Below are 7,364 nucleotides of genomic sequence, written 5' to 3'. Positions count from 1 at the left end.
AGAAATGAATGGAGAGGGAGAGAGAGATGGAAACATTCATGATGAGAGAGAATCATGGATCAGCTGCCTCCTGCATGCCCCCTACTGGGGATTGAGCCCACAACCCAGGCATGTGCCCTTGACTGGAATCAAACCCTGGCAAAAGATGAATTTAAAGCGGAAAAGGTGAAGTTACTTTGCAAAAGATGAAGTTTCCCCTAGGTGATTTGGCTCAGTGAATAGAGCATTGGACTGCATACTGAAGTGTCCCAGGTTTGATTCTGGGCAAGGGCACATGCCTGGGTTGGAGGCTTGATCCTCAGCTGTGGGTTTGCAGGAGGCAGCCAATCCATGATTGTCTCTCATCATGGATGTTTCTTTCTCTCTCTCCTTCTCCGAAATCAATAAAAAATATTTTTAAAAAAACTTTTTAAAAAAGATGATTTTGCTTTACAAAAGGTGAATTTTGTCTGCTTGAATTTCAGCAGCATGAAAATGAGTCACTCCTTCCAGGATCTTGGTAAATTTCAATAGTGCTTCATATTTTTTGAAGTTACTTGTGTGACATTAGGTTATTATTACTAAGTACTTTTTTCTCCTAGTACATTAGTTGTAAACACATTTTTTTTTCTGAACATAAGATTCTAGTTAATAGTTTGGTGTTGAAACACAGTGGTTTCAAAACGTGTTCTTGTAACTCAAAGGGTTCTGCTTGATCCCTGTGTCCGTCTCTTTTAGAATGAAAGATAAAATAAACTGTAGAAGTGTGTTAAGACCAAACATCCTGCTGTCAGTCAATTCCTGCGCAAAAATAATCCTCTGCTGCCCTCCTGTGGCCATTTAAAGAATAGCACATTGTGCCTCTGACCATGGTGCTGAAATCGAAGCTAAGGCCCTGAAAACACAACCAATTATTCTACCCAAAAAAAAAAAAAAAAGAAAGAAAAACCCACAAAATCATCGAGGCTGTCCATGGTGGCAATCATTCCGTCCCTGAATGGACCGAAGTCAGGGCTCCTGGGTCTGCACCTCTTCCCACCCCAGCTTTGCAAAGGGAGGCCCTGGAGACTGCTGCACTGAGGTTCCCTTTATGGTGACCCACCACCCTGCCTAGTATGTTCCTTGATTGCTCTTTTAACTAGAGAGTAGTGAGTGTATGTTTGGCAAGCCGATGCTCTAACCAGTGAGCAACACCAGCTACGTATTCTATTCACTCTTTTTTAAATATATATTTTATTGATTTTTTTACAGAGAGGAAGGGAGAGGGATAGAGAGTTAGAAACATCGATGAGAGAGAAACATGGATCAGCCGCCTCCTGCACACTCCCTGCTAGGGATGTGCCCACACCCAGGTACATGCCCTTGACCGGAATCGAACCTGGGACCCTTCAGTCCGCAGGCCAATGCTCTACCCACTGAGCCAAACCGGCTAAGGCTCTATTCACTCTTAAAAATCTAAATCGGAGTGTGGGTCAAGGGTCAGAGGTCAAGGCTGGGGCTGAGGCTAGCAAAAGATGAATTTGGGTTGCAAAATGTGAATTTGTCTGATAGTATTTCAGAAGCATCCAAATGAGTCGTCCTTTTCAGGATTCTAGTAAATTCCAATATTGCTTCCTATTTTTTCAAGTTACTTCAGTGACATTAAGGTCATTATTACTGAGTATTTTCTTCACCTAGTGAACTAGTTGTAAACACACTTTTTTCTGCATAAAAAATTCTGGTTAATAGTTTGGTGCCTTAGCACAGTGGTTTTGAAACGTGTTCTTGTAACTTGATACCTATGCCTGTCTCTTTCAGAATGAAAGATGAAATAGTCCTGTAGAAATGTGCTAAGCACAAGGATTCCTTATTTTGCGATTTATCAGAATGTAATCCTAGAGAAGACTTGTACTCTTGTTTTATAGGGTAAACGGTTTTATTTCTCCTTCAATTAAGTTACTGCTTATACTGTACACGTCTATGCATGTATGTACTTATGACAGAAACCTCAAAGGATGCTGTTAGCCAATTTCTGTGCAAAAAACGATCCTCTGCTGCCCTCTTGTGGCCGTTCAAGGAATAACACCTTGTGCTTCTGTCCGTGGTGCTGAAATCCCAGCTAATGTCCTGTGAACAGGAGGGAAAAATTATACCCAGAAAAAAAAAAAACACAAAAAAAACCACACAGAAAATCATCGAGACTCTACAGGGCTGAAATAATTCTGTCCCTGGATGGACTGAAGTCACGGGTCTGGCTTTTGCACCTCTTCCCGCCCCAGCCCTGCAAAGGGAGGCCTTGGCTGCTGCACTGACATAGTGAACCTGTGCGTTCCAGCTGTCATTCAGAAACGTAGAGACTGCCATTATTGAGACACCCAGTACCTTGTAGGCCGCCATTTTTGATGCAGCCAGTAACCTAGATTCCGCTATGATTGCGGCATTCCGTACCATGGAGGCCGCCATTACTAAGTCAGCCAATGCCCTGGGTGCCGCCATTCTTGAAGCAGGCAGTCCGTACAGCGAGGTGTGAAGCATCGCGAGACCCAGCGACCTAGCGAGAGTCGGCCATTACTGAGGCATTCGGTACCCTGGAGTTCGCCATTACTGAGTCCATCCGTACAGCGTTGTCTCCGCGATTGAGCTTGCCCGTAGGGGGCAGGTGGCGTCTACTGAGGCAGCCAGCAGGCTGCAGCAGCAGCATATACTGAGGCAGCAAGTTCGCTGTAGGTTGCCGCCCGTGTGACCTGGAGTCCGCTATGAGTGCGGCATTCCGTACAGTGGTGGCCACCATTAGTGAGACAAGCTGCGTCCGGAAGCCGCCATTCGTGAGGCAGGAAGTCCGTACAGCGAGGGTGTAAAGTTCCGCGAGACCAGGCGACCTCGCGAGAGTGCGCCGCTACGTAGGCGCCGCGTACGCTGGAGTCCGCCATGACTGAGTCCATCCGTACAGCGGTGCCTCCGGGACCGAGGCGGCCGTTCGGGGCAGGTGGCGTTTATTGAGACAGCCTGCAGGCTGCAGCTGCTTATACTGAGGCAGCGAGTTCGCTGTAGGCCGCCGTCCATGTGACCTGGAGTCCGCTTTGAGTGCGACATTCCGTACGGTGGCGGCCGCCATTAGTGAGGCAGAAATTCCGTACAGCGAGGGTGTAAAGTTCCGCGAGACCAGGTGACCTCGCGAGAGTGCGCCGCTACGTAGGCGCCGCGTACGCCGGAGTCCGCCATGACTGAGTCCGTCCGTACAGCGGTGCCTCCGGGACCGAGGCGGCCCGTACGGGGCAGGTGGCGTTTTCTGAGGCAGCCAGCAGGCTGCAGTGGTGTATACTGAGGCAGCGAGTTCACTGTAGGCCACCGTCCGTGTGACCTGGAGTCCACTTTGAGTGCGACATTCTTTATGGTGGCGGCCGCCATTATTGAGGCAGGAAGTCCGTACAGCGAGGGTGTAAAGTTCCGCGAGACCAGGTGACCTCGCGAGAGTGCGCATTTACGTAGGCGCTGCGTACGTTGGAGTCCGCCATTACTGAGTCCGTCCGTACAGCAATGTCTTTGGGACTGAGGCGGCCCGTATGGGGCAGGTGGCATTTACTGAGACAGCCTACAGGCTGCAGTGGCGTATACTGAGGCAGAGAGTTTGCTGTAGGCTGCCATCCGTGTGACCTGGAGTCCGCTATAAGTGCGGTATTCCGTTCAGTGGCGGCCGCCATTCGTGAGGCAGGAAGTCCGTACAGCGAGGGTGTAAAGTACCGCGAATCCAGGCGACGTCTCGAGAGTGCGCCACTACGTAGGTGCAGCATACGTTGGAGTCCGCCAGTACAGAGTCCTTCCGTACGGCAGTGCCTCTGGGACCGAGGCGGCCCGTACAAGGCAGGTGGCGTTTTCTGAGGCAGCCACCAGGCTGTAGCGGCGTATAATGAGGCAGCGAGTTCGCTGTAGGCTGCCGTTCGTGTGACTTGGAGTCCGCTTTGAGTGCGACATTCCGTACGGTGGCGGCCGCCATTAGTGAGGCAGGAAGTCCGTACAGCAAGGGTGTAAAGTTCCGCGAGACCAGGCAACCTCGCGAGAGTGCGCCGTTGCCGTTATGTAGGCGCTGGTACGCTGGAGTCCTCCATTCCTGAGGCAGGAAGTTTGTACAGCGCAGTCATAAAGTCTCAGGAGTGCAGGCGACCTCGGGGGAGTTAACCGTTGTGGAGGCATTCATTGCCCTGGAGGTCGCTTGTACTGCCTGTCCCCCGTGAACACTGCAGCGAGGATGGGACAGGTCGTCTTTACTGAGGTCACTGGTTACTGGTTACTGGTTCCTAGTTACCGGTGTACTGGTAACCAGTGTACTAGGTTAAGGATGAACACTTACTAGTTTCTAGGTCACTATTTAGCAGGTACTGGTTGCCAGGTCAGTAGGTTCAAAAGGTTCCTAGTTGCCAGTTAGTAAGTTACTAGGTACTGATTTTCTAGTTATTAGCTACTAGGTTGCTTGAAAGTATTTACTAGGCTAATTGTTACTGGTTCATATGTTCATGGTTACCAGTGTCCAGGTGACTGTTTCCCATTTGTTTCGGTTAAGTATTCCATGTCTGCACGTCTATACTTATGACAAACCTTTCAAGAAGCTGTCAGGCAATTCCTTTGGGAAAAGTATCCTCCTGCTGCCCTCTTGTGGCCTTTTAAAGAATAACACCTTCATCTTTTGTCCGTGGTGCTGAAATGTTAGCTAATATTCTTTGAATTTGATGAAGACTTGTATCCCAAAAACCACAACCAGCCCTGACCGGTTGACTGAGTGGAGAGCGTCGGTCTGCGGACTGAAGGGTCCCTGGTTCGATTCCAGTGAGGGGCACTGTAGCGGTCAAGCGGAATGAAGTTAACTAGAAGAAGGCGTTCTGCCAGGAAAAGGCGGGAGCCTGCAAGCAGGCCACGTCAGAACAAAGTCTTGCAAGCAAGACTTATTGTTCAGAGGCAGAACTTTCCTTGAGGTGATAAATAGTCCATGAGGGCATGGAAAGTTCAAGGGAGGGTGCACTGTCGCGGGTGGAAAGAGTGTTTGTATAACATAGTAAATTTATAGTGTCATGTATAACTTAGCTTTGATGATCTCATAAGCATGCCTGTTCATCATTGTCACTTGCTGTACTCCATTGTTATTTGCTGTACTCACTGAATAAAAGCCATGAGGGCTTTGGGGGCCTTTGCTAATCTCCTGAGCGAGCGGTAGCCTTCTGCTTCTCTGTATCCTGCACGTCCGGTTCATCTCAGCGTCACCGTTCACAAAGAACATCAACAGGCATGTACCTTGGTTGCGGGCCCATCCCCAGTAGGGGGTGTGCAGGAGGCAGCTGATGGATGTTTGTTTCTCTGTGATGGATGTTTGTCTGTCTATCCCTCTCCCTTCCTCTGTGTAAAAAAAATCAATAAAAATATTTTTAAGAAAATGCAAAGAAATCAACAAAGAAAGACCACAGAAAACCATAGAAAATGATGGAGGCTGTTCAGGGTGCAATTATTTTTCCCTGGATGGACTGAAGTCAAGGGTCTGGATTTTGCACCTGTTCGGGTCCCATCCCTGGAAAGGGAGGCCTTGACTGCTGCAGTGACATGGGGAAGCTGTGCGTTCAGTATGTCAGTCTGTAACCTAGAGGCTGCCATTATTGAAGCAGTCATTCTGGGGAGGCCACCATTCCCAAGGCAGCCAGTACTGGACAGGTCACCTTTCCTGATGCAGCCAGTCAGCCGGAGGCTGTTGTGATTTTGGCAGCCAGTCCCTTGGATGACCCCATTATGGAGGCAGCCAGACTGTGCAGCGAGGTGCAGGGGTATCGGGAGAATGTGTTATTCCTGCTCGATTCAGCGGCCCCTGGAGAGGCCTTGTTTACTGAGGCAGCCAGTCCCCTTGAGGCTGCAATGATGGATGCAATGAGTAGCCTAGAGGTGGGCATTCCTGAGGCAGTCCTTCCGCTGTAGCTGCTATTATTGATGCCATCAGTAGCAGGGAGGCTGTGATTGTTGATGGCACCAGCGAGCCCTTTAAGGCAAGCATGTCAAACTCATGGCCGGCGACCGCATTGCTTGTTTACCCGCCTGCGGGGAGTTTAAAATGCTTTAAGGGCTCCTTCCTTCTCAGGTCTCAGTCTTCAGTCCTCTGAGAAAAGTTCCCTCCCCTTCCAGTCTGGTCCATCTCTGCTGATGGGGATTCTTTGTCATCTACCAGGATCTTTATACTTCTTAAAAAATATTTTATTGGTTTCAGAGAGGAAGGGAGAGGGAGAGAGAGATGGAAACATCCATTATGAGAGAGAATCATGGATCAGTTGCCTCCCGTCCCCCTCCCCCCACTGGGGATCGAGCCCGTAAACAGGGCATGTGCCCTGATTGGGAATCGAACCAGGGACCTTTTAGTTTGCAGGCCGTCGCTCTACCCAGTGAGCGACATGGTCAGGGCTACAGTGTGTTTTTTAGCAATATTTGTTTGTCCTATTTTCGAAAAGAAGAGAGAAGCATGAATGATGAGTGATGATCGTCGATTGGCTGTGTTCCTTGTGCAAGAAGAAAGAGTGACATGTGTTGTCATGTGCTAAGTGGAAGGAATAGGCCCTGGCCAGTGTTGCTCGGCGGTTAGCCATTCGGATGGCCAGGGAAGGGTCGCTGTCGGGATTCTTGGTCCAGAGCACATACGTGGGATGCATGTTTCATCGCCTGCCCCGGTCTGGGCTCCTGTGGGAGCCAAAGATGCATGTGTCTGTTGCATACTCGTGTTTGCTTGTTTGTTTTCTCTTTTTCTCCTCCCGCTCCCTCCCTTCCACGCTCTCTAAGAAAATGAATGGTGAAAATATCTCCTCTGTAAAGAATTAAGCAAAACATACACACGAAAAAAGTACAAAGAATGAAAAGATTTGGAGGGTGTGAAAAAGTACCATATCCGGAAAGAAAGGCACCATGATGAGCAAAGCATTCAGCTCCGCTGATGTTTTTCCACACAATGTGTGTATAAGATAAAAATAAAATGTTCAAGTGTCCCTCAGCTGCCAAATTTCTGACACAAGATGATGAAGTCACTGTAGCAGGGTCCTTGCAGGGTCTCCCAAGCGAAATGGACAGAGGAGAGTCCTGCCGGTGTTCCGGTCTACTGCGTGGTGTTGCTGCTCCCAGAGTCCATCCCCACTGAAAAGATGCGAGCAGACTGAGCTGGTGTCGGTGACCGAGGGACACCGAGACCTAGGGACACATGGACCGAGGGCCAGACACACCATGGAAGCCGCAGTGGCCTGGAGAGGTGACATCCGAGAACGTGTGGCCAGTGTGCTGGTTCCTCGTATCGTTCCGGAGGTACCTTGTCATTTTTTTTTTTACTCCAGAACCATGTATTTCATTTCCCCCCACACACAGCCCCTACTTGATGGTGACTCTGTCTAAGACAC

At 49.4% G+C, this 7,364-nt stretch overlaps 1 long non-coding RNA gene across 1 annotated transcript in view; it reads right to left on the bottom strand.

Moving 5' to 3' along the window:
- The window catches only part of LOC106725234, a 10,902-nt gene extending 3,946 nt beyond the window's left edge, over positions 1-6,956 (bottom strand). The window contains exons 1-2 of the long non-coding RNA XR_001361106.1: positions 6,925-6,956; positions 4,175-4,177 (exon numbers count right to left, since the gene is read on the bottom strand). This is a non-coding gene — a long non-coding RNA (uncharacterized LOC106725234). The remainder of the gene's footprint in view (positions 1-4,174; positions 4,178-6,924) is intronic.
- Positions 6,957-7,364: the final 408 nt, after the last annotated feature.

Source organism: Myotis brandtii, unplaced genomic scaffold (genome assembly GCF_000412655.1).
Source record: "Myotis brandtii unplaced genomic scaffold, ASM41265v1 scaffold1466, whole genome shotgun sequence".
NCBI lineage: Eukaryota > Metazoa > Chordata > Mammalia > Chiroptera > Vespertilionidae > Myotis > Myotis brandtii.
This window is presented reverse-complemented; position numbering and strand designations above follow the sequence as displayed.